Here is a 24109-nt window from a genome sequence, read left to right as displayed (position 1 = left end):
CCAACAGTATCTGCTTTAGATGCAACAAAACCAAGATGCCTCAACTGAGAACTCAACCTCAAGTACCATGCTCTTGGTGCTTGTTACAAGCCATAAAGAGCCTTATCAAGCTTGCACACATGCAAAAATGCATTATGAACATATAGTTGTCTCAAGCTCCACCCCTTGGACACAACAATAGCTAGTACCAGTCTAATAGTTGCAGCTTTAACAACAGGACTGAAGGTATCTTCATAGTCTAGACCATAACGTTGCTTAAAACCTTTTGCAACTAAATGTGCCTTATACCTGTCAATTGAGCCATCTGCCCTTTTTTAATTCTGTAAACCCATTTGCAATCAATGATATTTTTACCTCTTTGCTCAGGTTCAAGATGCCAACTTTTGTTTTTCATGAGTGCCGAGTACTCTTCATCCATTGCAATTTTCCACCTCGGATCTTCCAGTGCATCTTTTAACCTTGTTGGTTCCCCTGCAATACACAACATGCCATTTGTTATAGTTATATCAATGCGTATTTGTGGGTTTCTTATACCTTTTTGTAGTCGAGTCAATGGTACATCGAGGTGCTATACAAATGGTTTTTAACCCCTTTCCACGATGACGTTCTGAACCGTCGCCTAGTGAGTGACTGCGATAGGGGGTCTGTCAGTGTCAAAACCGGCGGATCTCGGGTAGGGGGTCCCGAACTGTGCGTCTAGGCGGATGGTAAAAGGATGCAGCGGACACGATGTTTTACCCAGGTTCGGGCCCTCTTGATGGAGGTAAAACCCTACGTCCTGCTTGATTTATTCTTGATGATATGGGTATTACAAGAGTTGATCTACCACGAGATCGGAGAGGCTAAACCCTAGAAGCTAGCCTATGGTATGATTGTATGTCGTGCTACGGACTAAAACCCTCCGGTTTATATAGACACCGGAAAGGGCTAGGGTTACACAAGGTCGGTTACAAAGGAGGAGATATACATATCCGTATTGCCTAGCTTGCCTTCCACGCCAAGTAGAGTCCCATCCGGACACGAGACGAAGTCTTCAATCTTGTATCTTCATAGTCTAACAGTCCGGCCAAAGGATATAGTCCAACTGTCCGGAGACCCCCTAATCCAGGACTCCCTCAGTAGCCCCTGAACCAGGATTCAATGACGATGAGTCCGGCGTGCAGTATTGTCTTCGGCATTGCAAGGCGGGTTCCTCCTCCGAATACACCACGGAAGAATTTGAATACAAGGATAGTGTCCGACCCTGCAAAATAAGTTCCACATACCACCGTAGAGAGAATAATATTTCCACAAATCTAATTTGCTGACTTGTTTTGGCAACACGACATTATGCCATGGCCCGGTGATTATTTGAACCGTTTCCTTTAACTAGCCCCGCACATAACACGAGGCGGTTTTTTGACACGTCTTGTCAAAGCAGATATTGTGTCCCCCTTATTATGGGATTCTCATCAATACGGGCATGGGTAACCCAACCGCGCCATCGATTACGGCGCTTGGGGGATAAGCGAGTTTTACCAGGCTAGTGGGGCGCATAGTTTCGGCCGCCCTTATAAAGGGACAAGGTTTAACCTTTTTCTACCCACGCCTTCTTCCTCCTTGCTCATCCTCTCTTGCGTACTCGAGCTCCAACGCCCAAGCCTACATCCTTCCCCTCAACCTTCTCCAATCATGTCCGGAGCAGGAGGCAAATGGATGGCTTCCTCTGTTACGGAGGGACACATCAAGAAGCTACACGGGGCCGGATACTTGGCCGCGAACATCACGCATCGGCTGCCCGCTGCGGGGCAGATCGTTCCTACCCCTGAACCTTACGAGAGGGTAGTCTTCCTCCACCACTTCCTCCACGGACTGGGGTTTCCCCTCCATCCATTCGTCCGTGGTCTCATGTTCTACTACGGGCTGGACTTCCATGATCTGGCCCCGAACTTCGTCCTCAATATTTCAGCGTTCATCGTTGTGTGTGAGGCTTTCCTCCGCATCCGGCCCCACTTCGGCCTGTGGCTAAAGACCTTTAATATCAAGCCTAAGGTGGTGGGTGGCCAACATGCAGAATGCGGGGAGCCATGGTGGGCAAGATGCCCAACATTATATGGCTTGAAGGCTCCTTCGTGGAGACCATAAAAGGGGTGGCAATCAGCATGGTTCTACATCACCGAGCCGCGCGACGCCAAATGGGTGGCCGCCCCCAAGTTTCGATCCGGAATCCCCATGCGGATCACTTCCTGGAAAGAGAAGGGCCTGTCCTAGGGTCCATCACTGGAGCTGGACGGACTCCAGAAATGTATCCGGAATATGGCATGCAAGAAGCTTAAGCTTGTCAACATAGTCCAGGTCATGCTCATCCGCCGGATCCTCCCGTGCCAACAACGGGACTTCAACTTGTGGGAGTTCGACCCGGCCCAACACCAGACTCTAAGCGAGCTCTTCGACACGATGCACAAGGACGTCTGGAAGGTGCTGTTCAAGGGCGCCAAGGTCCCTCACTCCCTCACCGAGGACCGCGGGCTAAGCACGAAGCACCGAGCGCATTCGGTGAGTTCTATACATCCGATAGGATATTTTATTTCCCCTAGCTTAGTCATGTGCGGGGTCTAATCTCCATGCCTTTGACAGGACTGGGTGTATACATCGGGGCAGATTAACTGTCCGTCCCCTCTGCCCGAAGATACTGCGGACGCTCTCCTTACGGAGATACTGACTCCTTATAAGGTGCCGGAGAAGACCAAGAAGGCCAAGGGAACCCGAAAGACTTCCCGACGCCAGGTGTTATTGGACTCATCGTCCAATAACTCTGCGACACACTCCTCCCTCGAAGACGAGGAGGAAGAAGAAGATGCTCCCCCTTCAGTTGGGGGAGACAAGAAAAGGAAGGCCGCCCCAACCGGGGGGGGGGGGGCGAAGAGTCCAAGAAGGGAAGGACCCTCCTTCCGGACTACTCCACCACCGCTGCCGAAGGCGAAGACGAGTGGCTTCTCAGGGCCAAGCCCCTGGCGAAGTCGTAAGTATCCGGATGCAAGAGTAGTTCATAGCATACCTTTGTCGCACCGCTTCTCCTAACGTCGAATTATAATTATGCAGACCGCCACGAGCCCGTATCGACGTATCGTCAGACGGCTCCCTGGGCTCATCGGATATGGATAGCAATCCACTTCCGACCGCCACCTCCCCTTGCCCTACGGACAACGCCGAGGTATTGTCTCAAGAGGCACCGGGTCGAGGGGAGACAGTCTCGGAGGCGCCTCAAGGCGACCTTCCGGACTCCGGGAGCAGAGGGAGCAAGGCTCCCGAGGGCTCCGAGTTCGGCCATTAGCCGAACACCGCGCCGGAACCTCCAATGGTTCCTGACTCAGGCAGGCGGCTTCCTTCCAAAACGGGCAAGACGCCTGTGCCGGTGACCTCTGTCCAACCAGAGGCACCGGACAATCTGCTGGGAGCGCTTCGCAGCGCTTCCATCAACAAAGAGCACCGCACTATTATGAGTGCGGTGGTCCAGAAGGTTCAGTCCGCCAAGAGCGGATTGACTGAAGCCTGTGCCAGCCTTCTAACAGGCTTTGAGGTAAGTTTTTGAAATATAGGAAAAATATTACCGCATAGACAATAGCCCCTGATGCTCTGTTCGGTGTTCAAAAAGAAAAGCTGAACAGAGGATCAAACAATATCGCAGGAGTCTGATATAAGTATGTCAATATGCGTATCCAGGCTTCGCTGCTGGCCTCTACCGCACTGACTGCGGAAGTCGCCGCGCTGAAGCAGGACCTTAAAGGGTCCAAGGACGAGCTCGGCCTTGCCAAGAGGCAGCTCGAGGAGAACAAAGGTAAGTAGTACCTAGTATATGGATATGTATAAAAAGAATGCGATTGCAAAATGACAGGATCATCATAAATTTGCCAGGGGCCACGACCGAGGTGGCGACCCTGAAGCAAGCGCTATCATAGGCCAAAAACAAAGCGGCCATGGAGCGCACCGAGTGGGAAAGGCATGAGGCTCGGGTGGGCGAGGTGCAGCAAGAGCCCCACGCTCTCGTGACGAAGCACGAGGCGTTGGAGCTTGACTTGAAGACGCGAGAGTCTGAGCTTGTCGCGGCCCTCGAGAGCGCAAAGAGTGCCAACGCCGAAGCCCAAAAGGCCCTCCAGGAGATTGACGCGATGAAGAAAATAGCAGAGGGTAAGGCATTCTATATGCAAAGCAAGCATGTGAAAGTAAATTACCTATTACTTACCCGAATCCGGAGCTCTCCAGGAGCATTCGCAGATTTGCCCCGCAGCGTGTCAGATGCCACACAGTTTTACCAGGCCGAGGAGGGAAGCTCAACGGAGAAGCTGTTCTGGTCTCAGTATACTGGGACCGAACACCCGATGCCTCTGAGCGACCAGCTGAAGCAACTGGTCGAGTTGCACAAGGCGGCCGAACAGGCCATGAAGGGCTTTATAGTCTGGATGTGGCCTGGCGACGCCCTTCCCGGCAGCTACTTCGGCCTGGTGAGGCGGCTTGTGGATGCCTGCCCACGGATGGAAGTCATCAAGCGGTCCGTCTGCATCGAAGGTGCGTGCCGGGCTTTCACCCGTGTGAAGGTGCAATGGGCCAAGCTGGATGCCGTGAAGCTGATTAAGGAAGGGCCACCGGGGGGCAAGGAGCATCGCCACCCCGAGATGTACTATGAGGGTGTCCTGAAGGGTGCTCGTCTCGTAGCGGACGAGTGTACGAAAGATATAATATTCGAGTAAACTTGCTCGTGTAATCCTGTAGTTATGAAAACTTGTTCATATGCGCTATGCAACGCTTGTTTGAATTTAAAATATTACCTTCTGTTTGGCTGTTTATCAAATCTGAGAGATGGCTAGTCGTCGGCTTCTGCCCCCATGCCACGAGTGCTGGGGTGGGCACTCTTGTTCCCATTGTTGGGTCCTTCGAGGGAGGTGCTCAGCAGAACGAACAAGGCAATCGGACTATAATGCATTATCACTCTCACTTAGCCATAGAATTCTATAATTTTAAATTTCGGCGAAGCCCCTAGTATTCGGAAGGCCAAATTCGGGGCGCGATACACGCCTTAAGCCGGACAGGGCCGACTCCTCGCTCTAAGCGGCATAAGTCTTTAGGGACTCGAAAACCTCTCGAACAGCGACCAGTCTCTCGCCTTATCATGACAGTCAGTTTTAGCTTTCTCTACTGAGGTGCTTAGCCCAGCTAACCCGGGGCACAATCGCAGTAGTTCTCCCAGTGCTACCTTAGCCGATATAGCGGAACGTAAGGTACCAAAACATGGGAGCCGGGCAAACCCAACTATTGACCAAAGACATGACTCGGAGCTGATGCATATAATGCTATAAGTTCGGGGTGCCGCACTTGTGAAAGTGTTCGGACTTCTCACACCATATTGTGGGGTACTTAAGCCCCTGTGTACTATCCGTACCAAAGTGTACGGTTGCAAGGTGTCATTAATGAACACACACACATATATATATAAAGAATAATGCAATAATAGTCTTAATGCTATGCATTGTTTATTCAAAAAGGTGCGTTAAAGCAGAATGATACATGTAGTGCAATAAGCAAAAAGTAGGACTATGTCCCCTCCAAGGGCGAGCTGAAGAATAGTATTAAGGCGAGTATTACACTCGTTGTCGTAATCCACCTGGGAGTTCCATGGTGTGACGTAGCTTTCTGCCTTCTTGGTTGCTGCATCATATGTTCGGAAATCATGCTGCCGGACCGGGTTTCCAGAGATTAAAGTCCTGAAAAGAAAAAAAAAGAAAAACGGGAAGCCCCTAGTGCGGTTTAAGCCGCGTCTTGGGGCGTGCCGTAGTCATGCCCCCCTCCCTGCCTATGCCCATGGTATTTTTAATGCGTAATTATGTACGCGTGGCACGAATTTCGCCGTTTGGCTTGGGCCGGGGTGAGGGCCGCATTGCTATGCGAGCTCGGAACGTGCCAGGCGGTCCTGTTGCTGATTACTCCGGGCGCGCTTGAAGGTGTTTGGGTCCTTAAACGCCGAACTAGTGGATTGCCTTAAGAGGCTGCTTTGCGCTTCCGCTGCGAGGGCCGCAGTGTGCTCCTCCATTTGGAGAGAGCGCTCTGTGTTTCCGTCAACTGTAATGACCCCCTGTGGTCCTGGCATCTTGAGCTTGAGGTATGCATAATGCGGTACCGCATTGAATCTCGCAAATGCGGTTCGCCCGAGCAGTGCATGATAACCACTGCGGAACGGGACTATATCGAAGATTAACTCTTCGCTTGGGAAGTTATCTGGGGATCCGAAGACCACTTCCAGTGTGACTGAGCCTGTGCAATGGGCCTCTACACCTGGTATGACGCCTTTAAAGGTCGTTTTTGTGGGTTTGATCCTTGAGGGGTCTATACCCATTTTGCGCACTGTGTCCTGGTAAAGCAGGTTCAGGCTGCTGCCGCCATCCATAAGGACTCGAGTGAGGTGAAATCCATCAATGATTGGGTCTAGGACTAGTGCGGCGAATCCGCCATGACGGATACTAGTGGGGTGGTCCCTGCGATCGAAGGTGATCGGACAGGAGGACCATGGGTTGAACTTTGGGGCGACTGGCTCCAACGCATATACGTCCCTGAGCGCACGCTTCCGCTCCCTCTTGGGGATGTGGGTTGCGTATATCATGTTCACCGTCCGCACTTGTGGGGGGAACCTCTTCTGTCCTTCGGTGTTCGGCTGCCGGGGCTCTTCCTCGTCATCGCTATGTGGCCCCTTATCTTTGTTTTCAACGTTTAACTTGTCGGCCTGCTTGAATACCCAACAATCCCTATTGGTGTGGTTGGCTGGCTTGTCGGGGGTGCCGTGTATTTGACACGAGCGATCGAGTATGCGGTCCAAACTAGACGGGCCCGGAGTGCTTCTTTTAAATGGCTTTTTCCACTGACCGGGTTTAGAGCCTTTGAATCCGGCATTGACTGCCGTATCCTCGGTATTGTCGCTGTTAATGCGGCGCTTATGTTTGTTGCGACGTGACCTGCCATTGCCGTCCTTGGTATCCGAAGTACCACGGTTCTTTGATATGTTATTACTGCGAGCCAGCCAGCTGTCTTCTCCTGCCCAAAAGCGGGTCATGAGGGCTGCCATAGATTTCGGGTTTTCCTGACCAAGGTGCCGGGCTAGCCACTCATCGCGGATGTTGTGTTTAAAAGATGCTAGGGCCTCTGCATCCGGACAGTCGATGATTTGATTTTTCTTTGTTAGGAACCATGTCCAGAATTGCCTGGCCGATTCCTCTGGCTGCTGAATTATATGGCTCAGGTCATCGGTGTCTGGTGGTTGCACGTAAGTGCCCTGAAAGTTGTCGAGGAATGCGGCTTCCAGATCTTCCCAACAGCCAATGGACTCAGCTGGCAAGCTGTTGAGCCAATGCCGAGCTGGTCCTTTAAGTTTGAGTGGGAGGTATTTGATTGCGTGTAGGTCATCACCGCGGGCCATGTGGATGTGCAGGAGGAAATCCTCGATCCATACCGCAGGATCTGTCATGTCGTCGTATGATTCTATGTTTACGGGTTTGAAACCCTCTGGGATTTGATGGTCCATTACTTCATCTGTGAAGCATAAGGGGTGTGCTGCACCTCTGTACTGGGCTATATCGCGACGCAGCTCCAATGAGTCTTGCCTGCTGTGTTCGGCCTAGCCGGATTTAATTTTACTGTATCCGGCGTGACGTTTATCGTCTCGCATAGTGGCGTGCCCTCGTGATCCGTAGATCGATCTTGCATGTTTTGCTTTGTTATCCAATACGTCTTGCAAGTCTGGCGTGTTTCCCCATACCTTTTTATTTGAATGGCGTCAGGGTGCAGGCTGAGCTTTTGGCTGGAATGCCTCTCTATCGCGGCCACGAGGTGGCCGATCAGCCACGTCATACGCTTCTTCCTCCAGTCGGGGTAGCGACCTGCATTTTGGGTAACTCTTGGAGGGGTGTTCGAGTTTATATTCCTCGGCCGCGAGGACTTCAGTCCATCTGTCAGCTAGCAGATCTTGATCAACTTGAAGCTGTTGCTGCTTTTTCTTAAGGCTATTTGCCGTGGCTATAAGCCGGTGCTTGAAGCACTCTTGTTCGACGGGATCCTCTGGCACGACGAATTTGTCATCGTCGAGGCTTGCCTCGTCTTTAGAGGGGGGCATGTAATTATCATCCTCCGCCTCTCCATCTGCCGCTCTCTTTGGAGGGCTGGCCTCTCCATCCTCCTGTCCTAGATCGTGCTGGAGGGGATTGTTGCCATCTTCGGCACTATCTGGAGTGTTATTTTCTCTTGTGCCGGTATCACCACTTTTGCTTTAGCGGGACTTAGAGCGGCGCCGCTGACGTTGGCGCTTGGGTTGCTTCTTGGAGGGGTCATCCTCCACTGTCTCATCGCCATTGCCTTCTTTGGGTGTGTCCACCATGTATATATCGTATGATGAGGTGGCTGTCCAGTGCCCTGTGGGTAGTGGTTCCTCTTCGTCTCCCGCATCGTCGTCCATACCGTCGATGTCTTCGGAGTCGAAGTCAAGCATGTTGGTTAAGTCATCGACAGTGGCTACTAAGTGGGTGGTGGGTGGGCAGCGAATTTCTTCGTCATCCGCATCCCAATCCTGCCGGACATAGTTCGGCCAGGATCCTCCTGACAAGGAGAGAGACCTTAATGAGTTCAGTATGTCGCCAAAGGGTGAGTGCTGAAAAACATCCGTGGAGGTAAACTCCACGATCGGCGCCCAATCGGATTCGCTAGGAACGAGCGCAGGCAGTTCGGAGTCCGTGGCTGGAGAAGGATCCGACAGTCTGACAACACGGCTCTCATGCAGGGTAAGGTCGATGTTCGGCTCGATCTCCGCTGAGGGTAAGGCCTCCGTGGCGGGGTCCATCCACCCATCCATGGATGGCGCAACTGGCTCCGAATTGAGGGTCGGAGCGGCTGCTGGTGCGATCTCCTGAACACTGTCTGATGGTAGAGCTAAATCGTACTCATCGTGACCATGTGACGCACAAGGCAGAGGCTCGAATCCGTCGAAGATCAATTCTCCGCGGATATCGGCCGTGTAGTTTAAGCTTTCAAACCTGACCTGGTGGCCAGGGGCGTAACTTTCGATCTACTCTAGATGGCCAAGCGAGTTGGCCCGCAGTGCGAAGCCGCCGAACACAAAGATCTGTCCGAGGAGAAAAGTCTCACCCTGGACTGCATCGCTATAGATGATCGTAGGAGCCATCAAGCCTAACGGCGACGACACAGAGGAACTCTCAATGAAAGCACCAATGTCGGTGTCAAAACCGGCGGATCTCGGGTAGGGGGTCCCGAACTGTGCGTCTAGGCGGATGGTAACAAGAGGCAGGGGACATGATGTTTTACCCAAGTTCGGGCCCTCTTGATGGAGGTAAAACCCTACGTCCTGCTTGATTTATTCTTGATGATATGGGTATTACAAGAGTTGATCTACCACGAGATCGGAGAGGCTAAACCCTAGAAGCTAGCCTATGGTATGATTGTATGTCGTGCTACGGACTAAAACCCTCCGGTTTATATAGACACCGGAAAGGGCTAGGGTTACACAAGGTCGGTTACAAAGGAGGAGATATACATATCCGTATTGCCTAGCTTGCCTTCCACACCAAGTAGAGTCCCATCCGGACACGAGATGAAGTCTTCAATCTTGTATCTTCATAGTCTAACAGTCCGGCCAAAGGATATAGTCCGGCTGTCCGGAGACCCCCTAATCCAGGACTCCCTCAGGGTCCTTCCCACATGACCCAAAAACCGTCGGGGATAGGGAGCCATGATGCATACAATTGTCCCTATAAAACTGTTTCCGATATCTCGAATACTCCAAACACTTCATCCTTGCTACTCGTTTGTGCTCGCATTGCCATCGCAGTCGGAGTTCTGTGGTTTTACCTAAAACCAGGCACATTCCAGGCATGGGATTTTTTCTAGGCGCAGTCTAGGCATGTACCAAACTAGCTCTATGTTTACGATGCATGGCACATCACAAACAATTCATCATTGTAAACCGTGTATGATAGGGCGACAATCACACACATTTAGTTTTCCCGCACCATTTGTGATATTGTCTGTCATCACACACGGTTTGCAAACGGCAACTGTGTGCATGGTTACACACGTTTCCTCTCCGTTAACCGTGTCAGATTATGATGTATATCGCACACGCTGTGCTTTGTAGATTGTGTGCGCCGTAATGACCTGCATAGCGTAATTTCACCCTAATTTAATTGCTGCTATTTAAAATTGTACCTGATTTGAATTTGAAAGTAGGCTATAGCTTTATTCATATCCATCAGGTTCAAACAACCAATGCATTATTCGATTCACATGTACATATGTTCAAGAATTACATAAGAACCAAATATAGAATAATGAACCACATTTGTATACTTGTATTATTACAGATGGTAAAGAAAGAGGCAAGAGACATTCTGGTTCCTGAACAAGGTGAACCGGAATGGCCCTATTGTGCTCTCCTTGATGCAGAAGGCACGCACAACTCTAGTCCAACCCCTTGTGATGGCCGGCTGCCAATCATGTAGTTTGAGAGGTAATATTGAGTAAACTGTTTCAGGATCCACTGCACAGTAAAAAGATTCAGACATTGTCATCTAACACAACTCATTACGGGCAGTAAAAAGAAGGCTACAGAGTTCTTACTTACCATCCTGCAGTTCACTGTTGTCTTGCATAAAGTGTAAACAAATAGTTTGATTGACATCTTTTGATCCATTTTAATAACAATCTTTATCAGTTTCCTCACTTGATGCTGGTTCATGAATATCCCATTGCCCCATACGCAGAAAGGGTCTAAGTGTAGATCATTGGCAATGGCATATGTATCTAAAAGCACGTTAATATTAGAACCTAAACAAGAATTGCAAAATGATGTAGTACAACACTCCCTCCATCCATTATATAAGATCTTATTAAATGTATATCTAGACATCATCAAAACATTAAGGTAACACTCTTCCTTGTTGCTATGTAGCCTGGGATTGCATACTTAGTCATTAAGTACAATGCATGTTGCTATGTGGCCTCAGATATATTAGATATGGCCTTGGTAAACCTACGGATAAATGGGTTACAGATATATTCAGTGAAATGTACGATTCGACGATTAATCCCTTATAAACCCCCAGGCTATATGGTACCAGCTACCGATATCCTGAACAGTGAGTATATATAAGCAATGCGATGAAACTAACCTCGATGGTAAACAACAAATGTTCTCGGTATTTTCCTGTATGAGTACATATAAAGGCATGTTAAGCACAACAAGCTAAACATCAACCAAATATATCCATGGTAGACAACATAATCTACAAATGATAGCTTCAGTGTGCAGGTTTAAGCATGCTAGTTAAGAAAAACAAGAAGTGTAAAGGTGTGTTAACTGGAACAGGCATAACATTTAGAAACAAGAAAATATAGTCATTCAAACTGGTATTGTGCAGGTCTAAAGTACACTAGTTATTGTTAAAATAACGAAAAGGCATATTAACTGCAACATCCTTAACATCAACCAAATATCGTAATTCATAGTGGTATTGTTGAAACAGTTATTGATGAAATTGAACTGGATGGCAAATAGTTGCACATATAGAGCATGACATTGTGAAGAACTGAAATAAACAAGGTATAAGGCCATCTCTAGCCGATCCTTTAAAAGTTAACGCACTACAACCCTTAGTGGATATATATATATACTCCAACAATCTTTGGCCGTTTCTAGTCGATCCCCTAAACTTAACGCTGTAAACGTCAATTTGATCAAGTTCAAAGCAGGTTCAACCAAAAGTAGCATGCATTCAAACATAAACAAAGATAGTTTTGCATAACCGAACATAAAACATAAATATAAACTAAGCTAAACTACCTTCGGTCAAAGTGGAGGTCGAGCCAATCCTTCCTCGTCAGGTACGGTGTGCCGCGATCTCGGTCCGGGCCAGTGCCGTTGTCGGGGTCGTTGGGGAAGACACTCCTCCACTCGTCAACGATCTCCTCGTCCTCAACACCCACCTTGACACCCTCCGCGCCACCGTCCTCGCCGCCTTCGACCTCATCATCGGAGGAGAGCACGATAACCTCATCGCCCTCTGCGCCGGCAAAGATCACCCGCTCCGCGTCCACGAGCTCAGGTTGCTGCCGGTGGAGCTCTGATGTCTACTATGCAACTTTCTTCTTGTAGACATACGTTGGGCCTCCAAGTGCAGAGTTTTGTAGGACAGTAGCAATTTTCCCTCAAGTGGATGACCTAAGGTTTATCAATCTGTGGGAGGCGTAGTATGAAGATAGTCTCTCTCAAACGACCCTGCAACCAAATACAAGAAATCTCTTGTGTACCCAACACACCCAATACAATGAAAAATTGTATAGGCGCACTAGTTCGGCGAAGAGATTGTGATAAAAGTGTAATATGGATGGTAGAAATATATTTTTATAATCTGAATAAATAAAAACAGCAAGGTAGCAAATAGTAAACGGGCACAAAAACGGTATCGCAATGCTTGAAAATGAGGCCTGGAGTCCGTACTTTCGCTAATGCAATCTCTCAACAATGCTAATATAATTGGATCATATAACCATCCCTCAAAGTGCGATGAAGAATCACTCCAAAGTTCCTATCTAGCGGATAACAAAAGAATAAATTGTTTGTAGGGTACAAAACCACCTCAAAGCTATTCTTTCCGTTCGATCTATTCAAGAGTTCGTACTAAAATAACACAAAGCTATTCTTTCCGTTTGATCTATCCTAGAGTTTGTACTAAAATAACACCAAAGAAAATTCATATTCATAATACTCAATCCAACACAAAGAACTTCAAAGAGCGCCCCAATATTTCTACTGGAGAAACAAAGATAAGAACGTGCATCAATCCGTATGCATAGATTACCCCAATGTCACCTCGGGAATCCGCGAGTTGAGTGCCAAAACATATATCAAGTGAATCAATACGATACCCCATTGTCACCACGAGTATTCAATTATAAGACATATATCAAGTGTTCTCAAATCCATAATAAAAGTATTCAATCTGATAACAACGAAATCTCAAAGGGGAAAAACTCAATTCATCACAACAAGATAGAGAGGGGAAAACACCATATGATCCGACTATATTAACAAAGCCCGCGATACATCAAGATCATGACATCTCAAGAACACGAGAGGGAGAGAGACTAAACACATAGCTACTGGTACAAACCCTCAGCCCCGAGGGTGGACTACTCCCTCGTCATCGTGGTGGCCGCCGGGATGATGAAGCTGGCCACCGGAGATGATTCCCCCCTCCGGCAGGGTGCCGGAACGGGTCTAGATTGGTTTTCGGTGGCTATAGAGCCTTGCGGCGGCGGAACTTCTGTTCTAGGTTAACCCCGAGGGTTTTCGGAATATTTGTGAATTTATAGGGTAAAGAGGGGGTGCGGGACGCCACCGAGGTGGGCACAACACACTTGGGCGCGCTTGGGCCCCCAGGTGCATGCTGGTGGGTTGTACCCCCCTCGGGGCACCCCCAGGTGCTTCTCTGGCCCATCCTGGGTGTTTTGGTCCATAAAAAATCTCCAAAATGTTTCACGGTGTTTGGACTCCATTTGATATTGATTTCCTGCGATGTAAAAAACAAGCAAAAAACAACAACTGGCACTAGGCACTGGGTCAATAGGTTAGTCCCAAAAAATGATGTAAAGTTGCTATAAAATGATTGTAAAACATCCAAGAATGATAATATAACAGCATGAATACTTTATAAATTATAGATATGTTGGAGACGTATCAAGCTCTTGCATGTAGGCCTCGTCGGCCGTCTCGGCCTCGAGGCACTCCCACGCCTCACGGTCCTCCCGCACCACAGCCGAGCTCACCACCCCTAGCTCCGGCGGAACAAGGTCAACCGGACGTGTGTCGAAGGGGAAATTGAGCCTAGCCGCCGCGCCGTGGTAGCGGACCTGCCAGCGGTCATACTCCATGGCTGCGAGCTCGGCCGTGTGGAAGCTACCGAGCCACCGACGGGTGTGGGTCTCCCGATCCGTAATCTCGGCGACCCACGTCCCCCACCGCCGCTGTCGGACCCCAAGGTAGGACCTCGTCGGTGGCCGGGCCCAAGGGAGGACGGGGAAGTCCTCGAACTAGCGTAGGGGCGCGGCGGTGGGCGGATCGAGCGACCGACAACGGCGGATCGATAAAGAGCCCGCAGAGGATGATGGGGACACATCAGCGGCCACCTCACCGGCATCGGGCAAAGAGGCCGCGATTAATCTCTTTTGGGCCATTGGCTCCTCAAGCTCCTCGGCACACAGGCAGAGGTTGAGGATGGAGGCAGCGGCGCGATGGTGGCGACCTACCAATGGTTTCAAGCGAGGGAGGGGTGGTGTGTGTCTATGTGAGTGGAGGTTTTGGGGAGTGTGTGGTGTGTGTGGAGGGGGGGCAAGGTGATGTTTGAGGAAATACCGCAGCAACTGAAAATTTTACTAGGCGGTAGTAAAGTGTCGGGCTACTGAAAATTTGGATCAAGGGCGAGCTGATATTTTTGAGATTGCGAGGGATGCAGAGGCGGGAGTAAAATGCCGGGGCAACTGAAAATTTGAATCAAGGGTGTCAGATTTCGGGTTCCGGTAGACCCTTGAGGTTCGAACACTGGGGTGCGCGTGGAGATTTTGCCTTCTACCTACCTGCACCCCTCCGCCTCGCTAAGATCTAAGCTATGGAAAGAACAACACAAGAGACACAGGGTTTATACTGGTTCGGGCCACCGTTGTGGTGTAATACCCTACTCCAGTGTGTGGTGTGGTGGATTGCCTCTTGGGCTGATGATGATGAGCAATACAAGGAAGAACAGCCTCGCGAGGGTCTGTTCTTGGTTGGGGGATGAACTGCTGGGAGGAGTTCAGTCACCCTTCTCTCTCTCTCTCTTCTCGATTCTCTCTCCTTGATTCCGATTTTGATCCTAGCTAGTTTCTCTCTTGACTTATAGATTCTCCCTTCTTGATTGCGATCCCTCTCTCTACCCTAGGGGTGGCTAGTCCTATTTATAGGCAAAGGCCCTGGGCCTCTTCCCAAATATTGAGCGGGAAGGGCGCCAACAATTGGCCATTTTGAAGGGGAACATCTGGTACACTTATCCTGACTAAAGTTGGTCCTCGCCTGCCAAAGGCTCTGGTGGTGACGCTGGCTTGAGCTCCACAATGACTTCCTCCCTGCCGTTGGACTGGTCTTGGTCTCGTTGCACCGAAACGGGTGCCTTTGCTTGATGCTCTTGCCTGCGCTTGCTCCCTTTGCACCAAAGAGGAAAGGAGGACACTACACGGCTGGCGCCCGCCTGGCGCCTTTGGTCGTCATGGCTTGCGTCACGGGCACCTCGTGAGGTACCCCGCCTTGATCTCTCCGCCTCCTCGCGAGCCAGCCTGATGAGGCCGTGCCTGAGGAAGCTCCGTGTCGTCTGCCCCGCGAGGCTTGGCCCCTCGCGAGGGTCTTGGGTCTGTGTTGATGAAGATGGGCCGTGCTGGGCTCCCTTTTGAGCCACGCCGCAGGCCGTAGGCAGGCAAGTCTGGGGACCCCCGTTCCCAGAACGCCGACAGTAGCCCCCGGGCCCAAGGCGCGCCCGGACTTGGTCGTGCAGGGAGGCGAAAGGGCAAGAGCGAAGCGCTGCGGGCCCTAATAGCCTGCGGCCTTGGGCGCCACGTGGCAGTTGACTATACGTGGGTGCCTCAGCAACCGCGCGAGTTGATAAGGGAGCGGCATCTGCCTAGGCTTTGCTTTTTTTTGCTTTCTCCGGCTGCTGCTCAGATCCCCTTTCTTGCACCTCTCCTTCCTTCCTCCAAAATTTCCAGATCTACTCCGACCGCGTGACCTAGGAAGCCATGGCGCCTCGTCAGTCCCCGGCCGGAGCTTGGTACTCGTCTGCCCTGGACTCGCCGAACGTGTCGGAGGCGAGCCTCGCCTGGTTGCGCCGGATGGCGGTGGCGCAGGGCATCGACGGGGCGAAGGTGTTCAAGGCCGGCTCCACCACCCCTGAGGGCCAAGGGAGCACCTTCTATCCGTTCTTTGTAAGCGCCATTGCTGCTGGCCTGGTACCTCCCTTCTCCGAGTTCTTCTTCTCTGTCCTCCGCCATTATAAGCTACAGGCTCTGCATCTGCACCCCAACTCCGTCCTTCTCCTGGCAATCTTCGCCTATTACTGCGAGGCTCACGTAGGGGTGCAGCCCTCGGTGGCCTTGCTGCGCCACTACTTCTACCTCCGGACCTCTCGCGGTCCTGCTTCCGCGTGCGCGAGCTTCATCGCGTATGGTGGCGCCATTGCCATTTCGAACCCCGGGAAAAGGATTGAGGGCTTCAGGAGCAAGTGGGTCTTAGCAGATGCTGGGCGCATCCATCCTCAGCTGATTTTGCCCACGGAGCAACCCACGAGCTCCAGCGATTGGGGTCGAGCGGAGCTCACGGACCCCCGCGCGAAGCTGGTGTTGGAGAAGATGGACGCGGATCTGAGGCCGGCCAACATGGCGGCAGCGAAGCTGACCGGTGCATCGCTGCTGAGGGAATTCCTAGAGCACCAGCTGGCTCCGCTTCGGCAGTACTCACTTTCGATGTGGAGGCCCCATCAGAGCCCCGCGGCCTTGGCCGACGAAGATCTGGCTGCGGTCCTCCAATCTCTGGTCGGGGGCGATGTGGCGAGGTTGGAGGGCGCTCCAACGCCCTTGTTCCTCCGCGACGATTGGGAGCAGGTAGTGGAGTCCATGCCCGTCTTCAACGGGGAGGGGCCCGTGCCCATGGAAACTCCCGGGGAATCGGTGGATGTGTTCTCCGACGACTCCAGTGAAGAGGAGGAATGAGGGGAGCGGGAAAAAGGGCCTGACTCCGAGGCGACTGACGGAGAGTCGAGGGCTTCCTTCCCCCGGCGCAAGTCCCACGTTCTCCGCCTCTCTCCGAGCGATGACGATGAGGATGATGACAAGCAGGACGGCGGGAGCTTGCCCCCGATCCCGAAGAAGGACAGGACCGGGCTGATCTCCCGCGGGTCTGTCCCGGCCCCAAGGCGGACCGCAGACGCGCCTTCCACTTCCAAGCTTCCCGAGGTTGACCCTTCCAGCCGGCTTTCGGGCTTCAAATTTGGCCGGAGGCCGCTTGAGCTCACTGGCGACGACCCGTAAGCGCTTGATTCTTGTCTTTATTTCTTGTTCTGCTTCTGAGGCTTGATGTCCGCATCTCATGGATAGGCTGGCGCCCGCAGCAAAGAAGCCGAAGGGAGCTCCTGAGGTTCCATCTGTGGCAGCGCCTCTGCCCGCGAAGGAAGGTGACCGCGACGCACGGGCTTCTCCTGCCCAGTCGTCCTCGCGAGACCTGGCTCAGCCGGTTGGGGCGAGCTCAGCTCCCATGGCCCAAGTGACTCCCGAGGTGCCTTTTCCTGCTGCCGCCACTTCAGCCGTTGGGGCGCAGCAAGCTCCGCCTCAGGATGTTGTGGACGCGCTGCCGCCTTCTCCTCTTACTCCACCAACTGCTGTCTCTCCGACTCCTCCTGCTGTTCTGGATCGTGCTGCTGCTAAGCTGGATCGGCTGCGGCAGGATCTTCTTGGCGCCGACCCTTGCTTGGTGGCCGGGCGCTTGGAGCTGGCTTCAGGATGGATTCGCTCTGATGCTTCGATTCGGGCGGCGCTGGTCCAGGCCTCGACGGCTTGCGATGAGGAGAGGCAGGCCGTCCTTGAGGCGAGGGCTGCTCGTGACGCAGCCCTGGGGGAGGTGGTCGACGTCCGTGGTCGCTGCAAGGCACTAGAGGACGAGCTGCAAGGCCTGCGGGACCAGCTCACGAAAGAGGCCCGCCTTCACCAAGAGCAGGAAGAAGGCGTGAAGGCTCGCGAGGCGGCCGTCAAGGAGGGGGAGGTCAAGCTCAGGAGGCGCCGTGGCCGCCTAGGCGCACTGGAGCAGGAGTTGGGGGCGAGGAAGGTCGAGCTGGACGACAAGGCCCAGGTTCTTGCCGAGGACCACGTGGCCTTCACGGAGATGGAGGCGAAGGCTCGCTCCTCGCTGAGGACGCTTTACGACAGCGGCCTGGAGAGCCCGCTGGCTGGCGCCGAGGATGGCCCCGCCAAGCTGCTTCCCTTCCTGGTTCGCGCTCTTGAAGATGTCGCCCTTGGCCTTGGCCCCACGACCGAGGCCGAGGCGCGTGTCCTGTCTTCTGCAGCACTGACGCGGGTCCTCACCCACATCTACCTTTGCGATCCCGGCGTCGACCTCGACAGCCTGCTGGAGCCAGTAAGCGGCGAGCGTGCCGCTGCCGCTGCCAAGGCCGTGAAGGGTCGCGCGGAGGCTCTGCTGGGGAAGTTCCGGGCCTTCAGCACCAAGCCGAAGCAAGGCGCTACCGACCCCGCTGCTCCATGAGGCGAACCCACTCCGCGCTGCTCCACCGCCGACAAGTGACTCCGTTGTGGCTCCTGTCCTGCCTTTAATTCCTGCACATGTATCATGCCTCGGGGAGGTGTTTAAACTTGCATTTGGCATTGAGATAACAGTGTGGACTGTAATATTTTCTTTTGAATTCCTTGAAATTTATGCTTTTCCTTCCTACTTGCTTATGTTCTACGCCGGCAGAGCTCGGCCCCGCGCATACCTCAGCCGCCGTTAGCCCTGACCGGAAACCAGGACGGGACCAAGGAGTGAGGGGCTACGTGACAAGTTAGGCTCCTGAGTCGCGATGCTCAGGAGTCCCCCTTGGCGCACGAACAACAAGTAAGGAGGTGTGATGTGGGTGGATCTACCGTTCTACGTCTGCAGAGCCCGGCCGCGCGCATACCTCAACCGCCGTTAGCCTTTCAGAACTAAGGAGTGAGGGGCTACGTGACCATTTAGGCTCCTGAGTCGCGATGCTCAGGAGTCCCCCTTGACGCTCAAACGGCCTTCGTACCTTGGCTCCGCTCGGGGAGAGACACGCGACGAACTAGGCCCGGGGGGGCCTGGCTGGGTGGCGTGCGTCTGGGCGTGACCCAGGCGCAGCCCCCGTGCCCAGCCCCCTCGCACGACACTCTGAGGGGAGGCGTTACGATGAGGCTAGACACTGAGCTCTGGGCTCCCTGAGGTTGATGCGGCCCGGGGGCCACCCTCAGTTGTTTATCACCAGCGCGGAGCATAGCGCTTCCGTATGTGTACGGGCATAGCCGCTCCTCGGCAGTGTCGTCAGCCAGCACGGAGCATGGTGCTTCCACTGGTACGTGGGAGGGGGCTCCTCGAAGGGGAGCCCCCGGGGCGTGCACAGCCCCGCCCTGACACGTGGCTGGCACGGTAGTGCCTGGCGAGGTGTATCTGGGCACCCGTGAGCCAGCGCGGGACTCACGAGGCCCTACCTCTAGGAGGGTTGCGCCTGGCACTGGGCCTTATCTTGTGATGTGTCCCTGTAAATTTGGTTAGATGCCGGCAGTCTACGTCCTCGGGTCCCGGCCCTCGAGCTGGTCTCAGCCGTCGCTGGTATGCCAGGTCGCGATGCCGTGGACAAGGCCAGAGGGTGAGGGCTGGAGAGCCAGTAAGAGCCCTGAGTCGCGATGCTCAGGTACCCCCCCTTTAACGTGCAAGTGGTCGGCATGGAGAAGAAGAGGTGCCGTGGACATGCATCAAATAATCAAGCATGGTGGGTCGAACGCATAGCCGGAAATAAACGCAAAAGGGATACATGCCGCTGGGTCTGGCCCGAGCGACTTGGGGGATGATGCAGCCCGAGGGGCGCCCCCAACAAGGTAAGCTAACAACATGGAATAAAAGGGATACATGCCGCAGGGACGGACCCACGCGGCCTGGGAATAATGCAGCCCTGGGGGCGCTCCCAGCTGGAAATGAAACTTGAAAGATGTCACCTGATGATGTTGAGGACGAAGGAGTGTTGGTGTAGCAGACTCGGTGGGCTGCGGAAGCCGATCCTCACGAGCCCCCAGGCCCAGGGGCCTCGGGAGGCTCCGGAGGTGCTGGTGGCTCCTCGCGGACCATCTCCATCTCCGCCAGGGCTGCGGAACGCCTGGCCTCTTGAGCCTCCATGATGCCCCTCATGAGGCGCTGGTACGTGGCAGCCGCGTTCGGCAAGCCGTAAGGCATGTGAACGTAGCTGTGGGGTGGACCTTCGTAGCGCCCCACTCGCGAGGGCCAGAGGCGCTCCAGAGAGGTGACTCGATTAAGCCCTGGTATGTCGACGCAGACGCAAAACCCACCATCCTCGCCTGGATGGGGAGCCACAGCTGGTAGGCGGCGGCCGCCTTTCATGACTCTTGACTCCTGTAGCTCCTGAATGGCCTTGCTGACGAACTCCCGAGGGTCTGGCTCTCCTTGCCTTACTCCTTCTTGAGGGAAACGTGCTTCGAAACACGCCTCCATGTGGTGCCCAAGCGCCTCCCTCGTGACCTTAGCCAGGTCGGCGGTCCTCCAGGGGAGAGCCCCCGAGCCCTGCCTGAGGAGGGCGCCGGGCGCGCTTTCCTATGCGATGGAAGGAGGTTCCCCCTAGGCAGGCGCGGGCCCTGAGGGGTCTGCCTCCTGAGGGGCCGGGCTGGACGATGTCTTCTTCTTCTTGGGGGCGGTCTCGGGAAGCCTCCTGCTTCCGCGATCCGGGTCTTCCAGTGATGCGGCCTGAAAGGCTCGTTCCAGGGAACACATCGCGTCCTTCTCTTCACAGGGCACCGTGATGACTCCGCCACTTCCTGGCATCTTGAGGACGTTGTAGCCGTGGTGAGTTACGACCATGAACTTGGCCAGCGCTGGGTACCCAAGGATGGCGTTGTACGGCAGGCAAATGTGAGCGACATCGAAGTCGATGAGCTCGGTGTGGTAGTTGTCACGTGCCCCGAAGGTGACAGGGAGGCGGACCTGCCCAATCGGGACCGTGGAGCCGTCGGTGACTCCGGAGAAAGGCTTGGTTGGCTGAAGCTGGTTGTAGGGCACTTGGAGATTGTTGAATGTTTCCACAGACAGGACGTTGAGCCCTGCCCCGCCATCGATGAGGGTCCTGGTGACCACCACGTTGCTGATGATTGGGGAACAAAGCATCGGGAGGACTCCGGCTGTGGCCGCACACTTGAGCTGATTTGCTGAGCTGAACGTGATGGCGCACGCCGACCACCTGAGAGGGCGCGTGGCTTCGAGCTTGGGGAGGACTGCATTCACTTCGCGAGCGAACTGCTTGAAGATGCGTTGAGAGGCTGGGGCTTGAGCTCCGCCCAGGATGCAGGCGATTGCGCGCGGCTCCTAGAAGCCCCCAACCCCCTCGTCCCGATGGCGATCCTCGTTTCTCCTTGGCTGCGGTGGCAGCGGAGGGAGGCCTGCGTTGCCTTGCAGGCGATCCTCGCGAGGCTGATCCCTCCAGTCTCCCTTGTGAGGCGGGTCTTGCCAGCAATCCTCGCGAGGTCGATCGCGCCACCCTTGGCGCGGGCAGCGGTCTTCCCAGCGTCCTGCGTTCCTTCCTCCTCCTGGACCGTAGCCCCGGTCACCGCGGTCGGGGCGACGGCCGATCCTTCCTTATCGCACAACTCAGAGCTCTTGACATTCGTTGGTGTTGTGAGTGTGGAGGTCGTGGTACACACATTACCGACTGCCCTTGGAAGATTCGGGCTGATCTCTGCCCTGCTTGGTGTCTGGTTCTGCCGCGAGCACGGCAGCCCCCTTGCGCTTCACATCCTTGGCCTTGGGCTTCTTCTCTTCTGGGTCTGCGGCAGGCAGCTCGAGGAGGGAGAGACGCCCTTCCTCAGCCCTGGCACACTTGGTTGCCAAGTTGAATAACTCCAAGGAAGTGCACAGGTCTTCATGCATCGCCAGCTCCTCCTTCATCTTGACATCGCGCACGCTGTCGGAGAAGGCTGAGATGATGGCCTCCTCGGTCACCTTGGGAATCTTGAGGCGTGCATTGTTGAAGCGCTGGATGTACTTCTGCAGGGTCTCTCAGGGTTGTTGCTTGATGCGGCGCATGTCGCTCACGGCGGGTGGCCGGTCGTGAGTACCTTGGAAGTTGGCGATGAAGCGGGTGCGCATCTCGTCCCAGGAGGAGATCGTGCCTGGAGCCAGGTTCAGGAGCCAGGTGCGAGCCCCGTCCTTGAGGGCCATGGGAAACCAGTTCTCCATGACCTCCTCGTCTCCATTGGCAGCTTCGATGTCCAGCTCATAGAGCTGGAGGAACTCCGCAGGGTCGGCCGTGCCGTCGTAACGAGGAGGCAGGTCTGGCTTGAACTTGCTGGGCCATGCGACGCTGCATAGCTCGGTGATGAAGGCACGATAGCCTGCTGTGGCCACGGGAGGCCTTGGGTGATGGAGAGCTTGGTCTTGCATGTCCCCACGCGCTGCAGCGGGGAGCAGCGCGGGGTCTTGACATGCGGGAGCAGGAGCATGGTCACGACGTGCTGGAGCAGGGAGCGCCCGGGCAGCTTCTTGCGGGCGAGGGACTTCTTGGCAGCTCTGCTCTTGCTGCGCTGGCACCTGACGGAGCGGGTTCCGCCCAGGGGCCGCGCGCCTTGGAGCCATGGCGCCTTCTTGAGGAGGAGGCGGCTGGGGCGCCCCCGGAGCTTCGTCGCCCACGCGGGGTGGGGTGCGGTGCAGCAGGACGGACGGTGCAGGAGAGCCCCCTGCGGCGCGGACAAGCTCGGCGACGCGGTCGAGCCATTCTTCGTAGACGTTGTCGACGGGACGGTAGCGCAGGAGCTCGTTTGCCGCGATGAGCGCAGCTCGAGCCTCCATGGGTGTGCGGAGCGCGCGGGACGAAGAACCAGTTGAGGTGAGCGAGGGAGTGGCGGTGCAGCCGTCTTGCCGCACGGATGGATGCTGAGACGACGCTTGCTGCTCGTCCCCCGCCGGGCCGGTGGTGGCGTTGACGGCCGGTGATGGGGAACGGCGAGGACGCTCGCCGACAGGAGCCATCTGGGCGACGCGGGAAGCGAGAGTGGCCCAGCGCTCGGCATGGGCCCGACGAGCGTCAGACATGGACGCAATGGTCGGAGGAGAACGGGGTGGTGGAAGACGAATTCTGGTGCACCCCTACCTGGCGCACCAAATGTCGGATTTCGGGTTCCGGCAGACCCTTGAGGTTCGAACACTGGGGTGCGCGCAGAGATTTCGCCTTCTACCTACCTGCACCCCTCCGCCTGGCTAAGATCTAAGCTATGGAAAGAACAGCACAAGAGACACAGGGTTTATACTGGTTCGGGCCACCGTTGTGGTGTAATACCCTACTCCAGTGTGCGGTGTGGTGGATTGCCTCTTGGGCTGATGATGATGAGCAATACAAGGAAGAACAACCTCGCGAGGGTCTGTTCTTGGTTGGGGGATGAACTGCTGGGAGGAGTTCAGTCACCCTTCTCTCTCTCTCTCTTCTCGATTCTCTCTCCTTGATTCCGATTTCGATCCTAGCTAGTTTCTCTCTTGGCTTCTAGATCCTCCCTTCTTGATTGCGATCCCTCTCTCTACCCTAGGGGTGGCTAGTCCTATTTATAGGCAAAGGCCCTGGGCCTCTTCCCAAATATTGAGCGGGAAGGGCGCCAACAATTGGCCATTTTGAAGGGGAACATCTGGTACACTTATCCTGACTAAAGTTGGTCCTCGCCTGCCAAAGGCTCTGGTGGTGACGTTGGCTTGGGCTCCACAATGACTTCCTCCCTGCCATTGGACTGGTCTTGGTCTCATTGCACCGAAACGGGTGCCTTTGCTTGATGCTCTCGTCTGCGCTTGCTCCCTTTGCACCAAAGAGGAAAGGAGGACACTGCGCGGCTGGCGCCCGCCTGGCGCCTTTGGTCGTCATGGCTTGCATCACGGGCACCTCGTGAGGTACCCCGCCTTGATCTCTCCGCCTCCTCGCGAGCCAGCCTGATGAGGCCGTGCCTGAGGAAGCTCCGTGTCGTCCGCCCCGCGAGGCTTGGCCCCTCGCGAGGGTCTTGGGTCTGTGTTGATGAAGATGGGCCGTGCTAGGCCCCCTTTTGAGCCACGCCGCAAGCCGCAGGCAGGCAAGTCTGGGGACCCCCGTTCCTAGAACGCCAACAAAGGGCGAGCAAATATTTTTGAGATTGCGAGGGATTTAGAGGCGGGAGTAACAAGGTGGGGCTACTGAAAATTTGAATCAAGGGCAAGCATATATTTTTGAGATTGCGAGGGATGCAGATGCAGGAGTAAAATGCC

Source organism: Triticum dicoccoides, chromosome 3A (assembly GCF_002162155.2).
Source record: "Triticum dicoccoides isolate Atlit2015 ecotype Zavitan chromosome 3A, WEW_v2.0, whole genome shotgun sequence".
Taxonomy (NCBI): domain Eukaryota; kingdom Viridiplantae; phylum Streptophyta; class Magnoliopsida; order Poales; family Poaceae; genus Triticum; species Triticum dicoccoides.
Note: the sequence above shows the minus strand (reverse complement) of the source record.